Source organism: Dermacentor andersoni, chromosome 1 (assembly GCF_023375885.2).
Source record: "Dermacentor andersoni chromosome 1, qqDerAnde1_hic_scaffold, whole genome shotgun sequence".
Lineage (NCBI taxonomy): Eukaryota > Metazoa > Arthropoda > Arachnida > Ixodida > Ixodidae > Dermacentor > Dermacentor andersoni.
This window is the reverse complement of record NC_092814.1, coordinates 16,162,790-16,176,968: the sequence shown is the minus strand read 5'-3', so window position 1 is coordinate 16,176,968 and position 14,179 is coordinate 16,162,790.

Sequence of the window (14,179 nt, the reverse complement as noted above, 5' to 3'; positions counted from 1 at the left end):
AACTGGCTACTAGAAAATTCCAAGCGGTTCCACCTCTTCTGCCAAAAACAAGCATAAAAAACCAGCTCAAATCTCCCCAGTCTTCAGTGAGAGCGGCAGCACTGCAGCGACATACACATGGCGCATATTACAGATCCTACCACTGGTCATCAACACTTCGCTGCCGGAAGGAAGCCCCCGCTTTTTTCTGAAATCATCACTGCGTGCCGGGAAGGTCATCACAACTGGCTACTAGAAAATTCCAAGCGGATCGACCTTATCTGCTCCAACCGAGCATATAAAACCAGCGCAAATCACCCCACTCTAGAGTGAGAGCAGCAGCACTTCACTGACTATGTCGCTTCAGCACACATGGCTCATTTTACAGATCCTGCCGCTGTTCGCGAACACTTCGCCGCCTTGAAGGAAGCCCGTGATCTTTTCTGGAATTATTACTGCGTGCCGGGATTGTCATCACCACTGGCTACTGGAAATTCCAAAGCGGATCGACCTTGTTGATGAAGAAATTGCGGTCACTGAACAAGTCAAGGTGCAGGTTCAACCTTATCTGACAAAACCGAGCATATAAAACCAGCCTAAATCTCCCCAGTCTTCAGTGAGAACCAGAGCACTGCAGTGACCATGTCGCTTCAGCACAGATGGCGTGTCTTACAGATCCTGCGCTGGTCATCAACACTTCGCCTTTTAGAAGGGAGCCCCCTGTATTTCCTGGAATTATAACTGGGTGCTGGGAACGTCATCACAACTGGCTAGTCGGAAATTCCAAGTGCATCACCCTTATCTGCTGAAACCGAGCATAAAAACCAGCACAAATCCCTCCAGTCCTCTTTTAGAGCGGCAGTACTGCATTGACCATGTCGCATCAGCACACATGGCGCATCTTACAGATCCTGCCACTGGTTATCAACACTTCACCGCCTTGAAGGAAGACCCTCGTTTTTATCTGGAATCGTCACTGCGTGCCGGGAAAGTCATCACAACTGGCTACTAGAAAATTCCAAGTGCATCAACCTTATCTGCTGAAACCGAGCATAATATACCAGCACAAATCACCCCAGTTTTCCGTGACAGGTGAAGCACTGCTGTGATCATGTCGTTTTAGCACACATGGCACGTCTTACAGACCCTGCCACTGGTCATCAACACTTCGCCGCCTTGAAGGAAGCCCCCTGTTTTTTGTGGAATCATCACTGTGTGCCCGGAATGTCATCACAACTGGCTACTGGAAAATTCCAAGCGGTTCAACTTTATCTGCAAAATCGCGCATATAAACCCAGCCCAAATCTCTCCAGTGTTTAGTGAGGGCAGCAGCACTTGACTGACCATATCGATTCAGCACACATGGTGCATCTTAAAGATCCTGCCGCTGGTCATCAACACTTCGCCGCCTCGAAGGAAGCGCACGGGTTTTTCTGGAATCATCACTGCGCGCCGGGAAGGTCATCACAACTGGCTACTCGAAAATTCCAAGCGGATCGACCTTATCTGGCAAAACCGACCATATTAAACTAGTCCAAATCACCCCAGTCTTCAGTGAGAGCTGCAGCGCTGCAGTGACCATGTCACTTCAGCACACATAGCGCATCTTACAGATCCTGCCGCTTGTCATCAACACTTCGCCGCCTGGTAGGAAGCCCCCTCTTTTTTTTTCTGAAATCATCATTGCGTGCTGCGAGCGTCATCACAAGTGGCTACTGGAAAATTCCATTCGGATCAACCTTATCTGCCAAATCAAGCATACAAGACCAGCCTAAATAACCCCACATTTCTGTGAGAGCGGCAGCACTTCAGTGACCATGTCGCTTCAGCACACATGGCGCATCTTACAGATCCTGCCACTGGTCATCAACACTTCGCCGCCTGGAAGGAACCCTCGGTTTTTTATGGAATCATCACTGCGCGCCGGGAACATCATCACAACTGGCTACTGGAAAATTCCGAACGGTTAACCTTATATTCCAAAACCGAGCATATAAAACCAGTCCCAATCTCCCCAGTCTTCAGTGAGAGTTGCAGCACTGCAGTGATCATGTCGCTTCAGCACACATGGCTCGTCATACAGATCCTGCCGCTGGTCATAAACAGTTCGCCGCCTGAAGGAAACCTCCGGTATTTTCTGGAATCATCACTGTGTGCCGGCAACATCATCACTACTGGCTACTAGAAAATTTCAAGCGGTTCCACCTTGTCTGCCAAAAGCGAGCATATAAAACCAGCCCAAATCTCCCCAGCCTTCAGTGAGAGCAGCAACATTACAGTGTCCATGTCGTTTCAGCGCACATGGGGCATCTTACAGATCCTGACGCTGGTCATCAACACTTGGCCGCCTGGTAGGAAGCCCCCGGCTTTTTCTGGAATCATCACTGCGTGCCGGGAACGTCATCACAACTGCCTACTAGAACATTCCATGCGGTTCCACCTTGTCTGCCAAAACTGAGCATATAAAACCAGCCCCAATCTCCGCAGTCTTCAGTGAGTGGCAGCACTGCAGTGACCATGTCGCTTCAGCACACATGGCTCGTCTTACAGATCCTGCCGCTGGTCATAAACACTTTGCCGCGTGGAAGGAAACCTCCGGTACTTTTTGGAATCATCACTGTGTGCGGGAACGTCATCACAACTGGCTACTGGAAAATTCTAAGCGGTTCCACCTTGTCTGCCAAAACCGAGCATATAAAACCAGCCCAAATCTCCCCAGCCTTCAGTGAGAGCAGCAACACTTCAGTGACCATGTCGCTTCAGCTCACATGGCGCATCTTACGGATCCTGCCGCTGGTCATCAACACTTTGCCACCTGGAAGGAAGCCCCCGGTTTTTTCTGGAATCATCACTGCGTGCCGGGGTCATCATCACATCTGGCTACTAGAAAAGTCTAAGCCGATCAACCTTATCTGCACAAACCGAGCACATAAAAACCAGCACAAATCATTCCAGTCTTCAATGAGAGGAGCAACACTGCAGTGACCATCTCGTTTCAGCACACATGGCTCATCTTACAGATCCTGCCGCTGGTCATCAACACTTCGCCGCCTGGTAGGAAGCACCCAATTTTTTCTGAAATCATCACTGCATAATGGGAAAGTTTTCACAACTGGCTACTAGAAAATTCCAAGCCGTTCCACCTCTTCTGCCAAAAACAAGCATAAAAAACCAGCCCAAATCTCTCCAGTCTTCAGTGAGAGCAGCAGCACTGCAGCGACATACACATGGCGCATATTACAGATCCTACCACTGGTCATCAACACTTCGCTGCCGGAAGGAAGCCCCCGCTTTTTTCTGAAATCATCACTGCGTGCCGGGAAGGTCATCACAACTGGCTACTAGAAAATTCCAAGCGGATCGACCTTATCTGCTCCAACCGAGCATATAAAACCAGCGCAAATCACCCCACTCTAGAGTGAGAGCAGCAGCACTTCACTGACCATGTCGCTTCAGCACACATGGCTCATCTTACAGATCCTGCCGCTGTTCGCGAACACTTCGCCGCCTTGAAGGAAGCCCCTGATTTTTTCTGGAAATATCACTGCTTGCCGGGATTGTCATCACCACTGGCTACTGGAAAATTCCAAAGCGGATCGACCTTGTTGATGAAGAAATTGCGGTTACTGAACAAGTCAAGGTGCAGGTTCAACCTTATCTGACAAAACCGAGCATATAAAACCAGCCTAAATCTCCCCAGTTTTCAGTGAGAACCACAGCACTGCAGTGACCATGTCGCTTCAGCACAAATGGCGTGTCTTACAGATCCTGCGCTGGTCATCAACACTTCGCCTTTTAGAAGGGAGCCCTCTGTATTTTCTGGAATCATAACTGGGTGCTGGGAACGTCATCACAACTGGCTAGTCAGAAATTCCAAGCGCATCGCCCTTATCTGCTGAAACCGAGCATAAAAACCCGCACAAATCCCTCCAGTCTTCTTTGAGAGCGGCAGTACTGCATTGACCATATCGCTTCAGCACACATGGCGCATCTTACAGATCCTGCCACTGGTTATCAACACTTCACCGCCTTGAAGGAAGACCCTAGTTTTTATCTGGAATCGTCACTGCGTGCCGGGAACTTCATCACAACTGGATACTGGAAAATTCCAAGCAGATCGACCTTATCTGCCGAAACCGAACATATAAAACCAGCCCAAATCACCCCAGTCTTCAGTAAGAGCGGCGGCACTGCAGTGACCATGTCGCTTCTGTACACATGGCGCATATTACAGATCCTACCGCTGGTCATCAACACTTCGCTGCCTGGAAGGAAGCCCCCGCTTTTTTTTTTGGGAATCATCACTGCGTGCCGGGAGAGTCATGACAACTGGCTACTAGAAAATTCCAAGTGCATCAACCTTATCTGCTGAAACCGAGCATAAGATACCAGCACAAATCACCCCAGTTTTCCATGACAGGTGAAGCACTGCTGTGATCATGTCGTTTTAGCACACATGGCACATCTTACAGACCCTGCCACTGGCCATCAACACTTCGCCGCCTTGAAGGAAGCCCCCTGTTTTTTGTGGAATCATCACTGTGTGCCCGGAATGTCATCACAACTGGCTACTGGAAAATTCCAAGCGGTTCAACTTTATCTGCAAAATCGCGCATATAAACCCAGCCCAAATCTCTCCAGTGTTTAGTGAGGGCAGCAGCACTTGACTGACCATATCGATTCAGCACACATGGTGCATCTTAAAGATCCTGCCGCTGGTCATCAACACTTCGCCGCCTCGAAGGAAGCGCACGGGTTTTTCTGGAATCATCACTGCGCGCCGGGAAGGTCATCACAACTGGCTACTCGAAAATTCCAAGCGGATCGACCTTATCTGGCAAAACCGACCATATTAAACTAGTCCAAATCACCCCAGTCTTCAGTGAGAGCTGCAGCGCTGCAGTGACCATGTCACTTCAGCACACATAGCGCATCTTACAGATCCTGCCGCTTGTCATCAACACTTCGCCGCCTGGCAGGAAGCCCCCGTTTTTTTCTAGAATCTTCACAGCATGCCGGGAACACCGTCACAACTAGCTACTAAAAAATTCCAAGCGGATCGACCTCATCTGCTGAAACCGAGCATACAAAACCAGCACAAATCACCCCAGTCTTCAGTGAGAGCAGCAGCACTGCAGTGACCATGTCGCTTCAGTACACATGGCGCGTATTACAGATCCTACCGCTGGTCACCAACACTTCGCCACCTATAAGGAAGCCCCCTGTATTTTCTGGATTCATCACTGCGTGTTGGGAACGTCATCACAACGGGCTACAGGAAAATCCCATTCGGATCCGCCTTATCTGCTGAAACCGAGCATATAAAACTAGCCCAAGTCACCCCGCTCTACAGTGGAGTGGCAGCACTTCAGTGACCATGTCGCTTCAGCACACATGGCGCATCTTACCGATCCTGCCGTTGGCCATCGACCCTTTGCCACCTGGAAGGAAGCCCCCTTTTTTTCTGGAATCTTCACTGCGTGCGGAGTACGTCATCACAACTAGCTTGGTTTGTCCTATTCCATGTTTCTTTCTCACTGATTTCAGGCTGTGTCCCTTTTTATGGCTTCATCAGTCTTTCTGACGTTGTAGTTTCCAATATCACTTACTTTCGCCTTGTTGATCAGTTGAGACAATTCTGCTAATTATATCTTATCTCTTGAGTTGGACATTTTCATTCTTTGTCATTTCCTTATTAGTTCATTTGTTAATTGGGAAGCCAGCCTAGTTACGCTTTAGTTCATTACCTCTATGTCATCTTCATCTCTCTAAGGCTGCATATTTGTTTGGAAGTACCAACCTGAATTGGCCTGCTTTTACCGTTACTGCCTCTAGGTTGACCTGTTGCTTCTTGACCAATTTTACTCTTTCTCCCTTCAAATTGAGGTGAATCCTAGCCCACACTAGCCTATGATCACGGCACTTTACCCTACCTATCCCTTATACATCCTGCACTAGAAGAGTTGACTGTTGGGCTAGTTGGTCGTCCATATTCAAGTAGTAGCTGAGCACGAATAAAACCACAGACACAAGGAAGACAGACAAGGACAAGCGCTTTACGGTGCTTTACGCAACAATTTAACTTCTTGCGCAACCGCCTTTGATGTGCATGTGCCTGTTCTCTTCTGCTTGGTATGCGCATGCGTGACATGAGGATATATATATATATATATATATATATATATATATATATATATATATATATATATATATATATATATATATATATATGCACTATCCTTCCTTCTATTAAAGCGCTTGTCCTTATCTGTCTTACTTGTGGCCGTGGATTTATTCGCGCTAAGCAACTACTTCAAATCCTGCACTATGCTGGGATCGGCAGAAAGTATGAAATTAATTTCATTTCTTGTTTCACCATTAGGGCTTTTGCAGGTCCATTTTCTGTGGCTACGCTTCCTAAAAAAAGGTGTTCATTATTCGAAGCTTATTCTTTTCTGCGAATTCTACCAGCATCTCACCTATATCATTCCTAGAATTGATGCCGTAGTTGCCAATTGCTTGTTCACCAGCCTGCTTTTTCCCTACTTTTAGGTGCACGGTAAAGAATCCTAGGTGGTCCAAATTTTCGGAGTCCCCCACTACGGCGTGTCTCAATCTGGTCATGATTTTGGCACGTAAAACCCCGTAATTTAATTAAAATCTGGAGAATGACTTCAGATGTCATTGTCAAGTGGGCACGGCGGGCCCAGCATAGGCATGTGGCCTAACACGCGTTTCCTCTGCTTCGCGCAGTTTTTTTTTTTTTTTTTTAGCCTTGCCGGAACGCCATCTCAGCAAGATGACTCAACGAACGACGCATGCCTGGCGGCCTCATCCATATCAGCGACGCCCTGTTGCTGCCCTCCTGTGATTCGGGTCAGTACCAGCCTAGCGCCGTCTACCAGCGGCGTTACGTAATCAAACGCTCCTATAAAAGACTATCCACAAGCCTTCGAGTTCAGTAGGCACGGCGAACTGAGCATAGGCATGTGGCCTAACACGCGTTTCCTCTGCTTCACGCAGGTCGGTTATTATTACTCCACAATTGTGAGCGATTCCCGCTGTCTCTTGGTTCTGCCGTGCCCACATCAGTGCATTTCTATTGTTTGTGGAGTGTTTAGTATTTGCAAGCTCATGCTCTGCGGGGACATTCAGTTAAATCCCGGTCCGAATACGGGAGACCCCAGTACAAAAGATCTACTGAGACAGTTGCTGGCTGGCCAGAATAAACTTACAGACGAGGTTGCAGCTCTTCGGGTACAACAGCCAAACATGGAAAAACTGATGCCTGATTTCACCTACAAGTTTGCCGACTTGGAAAGCCGTGTAGCAAGAATAGAGGGCGCTGCAGAAACATTCAATACACTTCAGGCGAAATTCGTCAGTTGAGAGGACAGAAGCAGGCACTCCAACTTGATGGTTTTCGGTATGTCCGAAGACGAGGGTGAAACTGTGTTGCAACTAAAGCAAAAACTTGTCGAAAGATTTACTGAAAAGCTTAGCATCTCCTGCAAATCAATTGGAAGAATTCATCGGGTTGGAAAGCCTGGAAAGCAAAGGCCAGTTATAATATTCTTCCCTGCAATGAAAAACAGGAAATTATGAAAAACGCTGACAAACTTAAAGGAACGGACTTATCGGTTCAACACGATTGCTCACGCGAGACAATTCGCAAACGAAAGCTTCTTTGGGCTAATGCCAAACGGGAGAAAAAAGACGGAAGGAAAATAATGCTTATAGACGATAAACAGAAAGTAGACTGAAATTTACGCTTGGGACGACGCCACATGTGCGGGGGTCAAACTGGCGCGACGTCAGTCCAGTTCAGGCAGTGAGTGACGTCATGCTTCCAGCGATAAAGAGCTACGCCTACTGAACCTTATTGCCCGTAGGACATGCCTGGTGCGTTTGCTAATGCGAGTTGGCGCTTCTGAGTAACATCATATGAACAGTCAAATCACCCTGCCTCGAGGGGTTACAAGCGTAATCTGTGCATTTTGCTATTGCACGGCAGATCAAAATGTTTTTATCGCTTTAATGTTTTTAGTGGAGAAATAAGGTGTCAAATTAAAACGTTGGCTTAATTATGTGTTACCAGTCGTTTGTCATACACAAAACAATGAGTTGGTCTAATAAACTAATCATCATCATCAGCCTAGTTACGCCCACTGCAGGGCAAAGGCCTCTCCCATACTTCTCCAACAACCCCGGTCATGTACTAATTGTGGCCATGTTGTCCCTGCAAACGTCTTAATGTCATCCGCCCACCTAACTTTCTTCCGCCCCCTACTACGCTTCCCTTCCCTTGGAATCCAGTCCGTAACCCTTAATGACCACCGGTTATCTTCCCTCCTCATTACATGTCCGGCCCATGCCCATTTCTTTTTCTTGATTTCAACTAAGATGTCATTTACCAGCGTTTGTTCCCTCACCCAATCTGCTCTTTTCTTATCCCTTAACGTTACACCTATCATTCTTCTTTCCATAGCTCGTTGCGTCGTCCGCAATTTCAGCAGAACCCTTTTCGTAAGCGTCCAGGTTTCTGCCCCGCAGGTGAGTACTGGTAAGACACAGCTGTTATACACTTTCCTCTTGAGGGATAGTGGCAACCTGCTGTTCATGATTTGAGAATGCCTGCCAAACGCACCCCAGCCCATTCTTATTCTTCTGGTTATTTCAGTCTCATGATCCGGATCCGTGGTCACTACTTGCTCTAAGTAGAGGTATTCCCTTACCACTTCCAGTGCCTCGCTACCTATCGTAAACTGCTGTTCTCTTCCGAGACTGTTAAACATTACTTTAGTTTTCTGTAGATTAATTTTCAGACCCACCCTTCTGCTTTGCCTCTCCAGGTCAGTGAGCATGCATTGCAATTGGTCTCCTGAGTTACTAAGCAAGGCAATATCATCAGCGAATCGCAAGTTACTAAGGTATTCTCCATCAACTTTTATCCCCAATTCTTCCCACTCCAGGTCTCTGAATACCTCCTGTAAACATGCTGTGAATAGCATTGGAGATATCGTATCTCCCTGTCTAACGCCTTTCTTTATTGGGATTTTGTTGCTTTCTTTGTGGAGGATTACGGTGGCTGTGGAACCGTTATAGGTATCTTCCAGTATCTTTACATATGGCTCATCTACACCCTGATTCCGTAGTGCCTTCATGACTGCTGAGGTTTCGACTGAATCAAATGCTTTTTCGTAATCAATGAAGGCTATATATAAGGGTTGGTTATATTGCGCACATTTCTCTATCACCTGATTGATAGTGGGTATATGGTCTATTGTTGAGTAGCCTTTACGGAATCCTGCCTGGTCCTTTCGTTGACAGAAGTCTAAGGTATTCCTGATTCTATTTGCGATTACCTTAGTAAATACTTTGTATGCAACGGACAGTAAGCTGATCGGTCTATATTTTTTCAAGTCTTTGGCGTCCCCTTTCTTATGGATTAGGATTATGTTAGCGTTCTTCCAAGATTCCGGTACGTTCGAGGTCATGAGGCATTGTGTATATAGGGCGGCCAATCTTTCTAGGACAGTGTCCCCACCATCCTTCAACAAATCTGCTGTTACCTGATCCTCCCCAGCTGCCTTCCCCCTTTGCATAGCTCCTAAGGCGTTCTTTACCTCTTCCGGTGTTACTTGTGGGATTTCAAGTTCCTCTAGAGTATTCTCTCTCACCTTATCATCGTGGGTGTTGCTGGTACTGTATAAATCTCTGTAAAACTCTTCAGCCACTTGAACTATCTCATCCATATCAGTAACGTTATTGCCGGCTTTGTCTCTTAACGCACACATCTGATTCTTGCCTATTCTTAGTTTCTTCTTCACCGCTTTTAGGCTTCCTCCGTTCCTGAGAACCTGTTCAATTCTATCCATATTATAGTTCCTTATGTCCGCTGTCTTACGCTTGTTGATTAACTTAGAATGTTCTGCCAGTTCTATTCTAGCTGTAGGGTTAGAGACTTTCATACATTGGCGTTTCTTGATCAGATCTTTCGTCTCCTGCGATAGCTTACTGGTATCCTCTCTAACGAACGAAGTTACTACCGACTTCTATTGCACATTCCTTAATGATGACCATAAGATTGTCGTTCATACCTTCAACACTAACGTCCTCTTTCTGAGTTAAGGCCGAATACCTGTTCTGTAGCTTGTCCCGGAATTCCTCTATTTTCCCTCTTACCGCTAACTGATTGGTCGGCTTCTCATGTACCAGTTTCTTCCGTTCCCTCTTCAAGTCTTGTCTAATTCGAGTTCTTACCATCCTATGGTCAGTGCAGCGCACCTTGGCGAGCACGTCCACATCTTGTATGATGCCAGGGTTATCGCAGAGTATAAAGTCTACTTCATTTCTAGTCTCGCCAGTCTGGCTCCTCCACGTCCACTTTTTGCTATCCCGCTTGCGAAAGAAGGTATTTATTATCCGCATATTATTCTGTTCTGCAAATTCTACTAATAACTCTCCCCTGCTATTCCTAGAGCCTATGCCATATTCCCCCACTGACTTGTCTCCAGCCTACTTCTTGCCTACCCTGGCATTGAAGTCGCCCATCAGCATAATGTATTTTGTTTGGACTTTACCCATCACCGATTCCACGTCTTCATAGAAGCTTTCGACTTCCTGGTCATCATGACTGGATGTCGGAGTGCATACCTGTACGACCTTCAATTTGTACCTCTTATTAAGCTTCACAACAAGACCTGCCACTCTCTCGTTAATGCTATAGAATTACTGTATGTTACCAGCTATGTTCTTATTAATCAGGAATCCGACTCCTAGTTCTCGTCTCTCTGCTAAGCCCCGGTAGCACAGGACGTGCCCGCTTTTTAGCACTGTATATGCTTCTTTTGGCCTCCTAACTTCACTGAGCCCTATTATATCCCATTTACTGCCCTCTAATACCTCCAATAGCACTGCTACACTCGCCTCACTAGATAACGTTCTAGCGTTAAACGTTGCCAGGTTCATATTCCAATGGCGGCCTGTCCGGACAGTGGTCCGGACAGGCCGCCCAATAACAGTGGTCTAATTGTAACTTTTACATGCCATCAAGAATGTAAAATGCAATATTTCATACTGCAGCAATAGGCGAGTCTGTTAAAAATAAACTCCATTTTGTACCTCATAAATTAAAATAATTTGATGTGTTTAGTAAGCTTAGATGCAGGCCGCGGTGAACTGCTTCTTGCTAGTCTTGGAATGTGGGCAAGCTTGCCATAACAAGCCTTGTTGCCCATTCTTATAGCCACTCTCAGTAATATGCATTGAACTGGAGGACCATATTTTCATCTCTACTGAGCACCATGTTTACAGATATGATCCTCGAATGATGGCTTGAGCACTGGCACAACCAGAGATGTTGCGGGGGGCACACTGGGCCCGTGCTTAGGATGCGTCACAAGTGGTGTTTGCGACACACCACACTAATGACAGACCTATAACATCTGACAACGACCAATATTCTATTTATTAGCAGGAGTATATTAACATTGGTGCCGAATGAGGACGAACTATCGTTTATTTCTTTTTTCTTTAAATCTAAAAATGGAAGTTAGCTTAGCAGTTGTGACTATTGCAGTCATTTAGATGTTTCCTGTTCATTTCAGTAGGAAGACTAAAAGCGAATATTTTCTTTTAGTGCAGTGACCTTATTTCGTGACTGCCTTGATGTTGTTTTACACCATGTCCTCGTGCTGACTTCTGCACATGATATTTTTCAGGCACCCGCTTTATATAACACAAGAAGCCGGCTGCAAGGTCACAAGGATGTCAAAGAGCCAGCCCAGCACATGGTGCAGAATAGCGCACATTAAAGAATCAAAATACACTGCTATGCAATTTTGACGAGAACTATCATGTCGGTATATTGGGTGTACCATTTGACTGAATGCCACCAAAATTTTCAAAAGACAGTATGTCACAGCAAGATGAAAATTCTCATATGCTGTAAGCTGTTATTTTGACATGGTATTTTTTGTATTGTCTGATTGGAAAGTGAAGATTAAGTATGCTCTCTGGAGACAAACAAACAAGAGCAAGTGTCACTGAAAAGTTAGAAGTGTGTTATAAAGAAAAGCTGATTAGCTTTGTGAGAAGTGACCACTTTTTGTCTTGCCTCTCAAAAGATATATGGATGTGAAAAAAAAAATAGTGGCACAATAACATTGCAGTCTTCCTTGCACTCATCACGGTGCCTTTATTGACTATAAAAAGCAACAGCTCATGCTTCGTTAGCTTCTAACATAACAGCACGGAAATGCAAGGGTGCAAAGACAAACCATTCTCATCTATTGTTTACGTCTACTTTTACAATTTTGGCATCCTTCTAGGTTCCGGGCACGGGAAGCATTGGGGCAGGGTACCCCTGGTTTAAGAAGACTTTTATCGTTTACGTACATGCTCACGGAACCAGTTCATTATAACCGTTCGCGTCTCTTGAAACGGGAGCAAGGCATTGAACTTTGTACCCCGTGGTGCGCACCTTACGTCTCAATTAGAAGCCACAGAGTCGCTTGCAACTGAAAAATTGACTTGGCGCATGTAAAATTATAGTTTCTCCTGTTAAACAGTCACATGTGCTTCTGCTGGGCATTTCAGATTTTTATTAGGGTGACTCAATCTATTTGCCAGCCAAGTATGCTAGTGGAGGCAAAGATCTGTTCATTGCAAAGAACTGAGAGCACTCGCATGGAACACTTGTTCATCAATTGGCATAGTGTCAAATATTCGTGGTAATGTATTCGCACTCTCCGAACAGGAAGGGTGGGGAAACAACAAACCCACCCCGCGTGCATTTACGGATGGTTCGACTGCTGACCGGCGGTAAGGTCCACGCCTGATCGACCATGGACCAGATTCATGAGACGGGAGGCAACGTAAAAACAAACGCTCAATTTAATAAAATAAAATCAGGCCAGATATGATGAAAAAAGAATAAGCAAACTGCAAGCAGATGGTGCGAAGCTTCGAGGAAGGCGTGCGGGTCACACACAACACACTCTGACGTGACGCGCGACACAAAGCCCACCACGTGGAAATTGACAACACTCGCGAAATAATAAAAAAATACGCGGCGCAGGTTGGAACACGACCCTTATCTGTGGCGTGCTCGCCGAGATCCCGATCTGAAGAAGCGTCGCGCTGCTGGTACCTTGCTGCCGAAGATCTTGACGGACTTGCACCGTCTATCGATCTACCGGCGAAGATTTCAGCATGGAGGCTTCAGCCTACCGACCACATCTTCAGCTGTCACTCAGTGGACGACCATGCCGCTCCATCTTCCAAACCACTCTCCCCACTCGCCGTGGCTAGCCAGAACTACCTAGACTAGGAGAAAGCCTCGGCACTCCTCCCGTGACGTCACCGCACTCAACCCGTCCGCCTCCGCTTGAGGTGCCATCGAAATAAATAAAAAAGCACAATACTGCAGCATGTTCGAGGGTACACCTCCGGAATTTATTTGCATCCAGTAAAAATTTAGCACTGGCGTGATGTAAGGAAATAAAACAAGTTCTTTCCGCGTCAACTTCGGCATTTGGAGCAAAGCTGACAATGGCCCCTATTAAACAAGGTGCACTACAGAATTTTGGTCCAGAAAAACGATGCGCCGGAAAAACATGTATCTTTTTTCAGTCAGTCACACACACCTGTACAGTTCATATCGCACATTTTATTTGGCATTGGTTTCCACTATCCCAGAATGACATTCGAACACAACAATCACATCAATAAAATAATGCATGCATCAAGCTCACTAGCTTAATAAGAAAAATCTGCTGAACTTCCCAATGCTGAATAATTTTAAAATTTTCCAGAGAAGCCAAGACAACATAACACAGAGTTCATATATTATATGTATTGTAGCATACACATTCGCGAAAACAGCACACATCATTTTCACTTGAGGGTAATCAACTTTCTCTTTTTCCCATTATTCTTTTCTTTGTTTATCTTGTCGTTATTTAAGGCTGCGTAATTCTTCAACAGAGTGTTTACTGCTGGATTAGGGATGTTCTTCAACATTGACTCTTGACTGTGACCAGTTGCACAAGTGTCAAAGTCTTCACAGTCACAGAGCAAATACTTCATCACACTTAGAAGTGCAGCTCTCTGATTAGTCTCTGCATGAAATATATTCTCATATTCTTTGCCTGTAATATGTTCTAGCACAATCTTGGCCACAGCACCACATGAACGA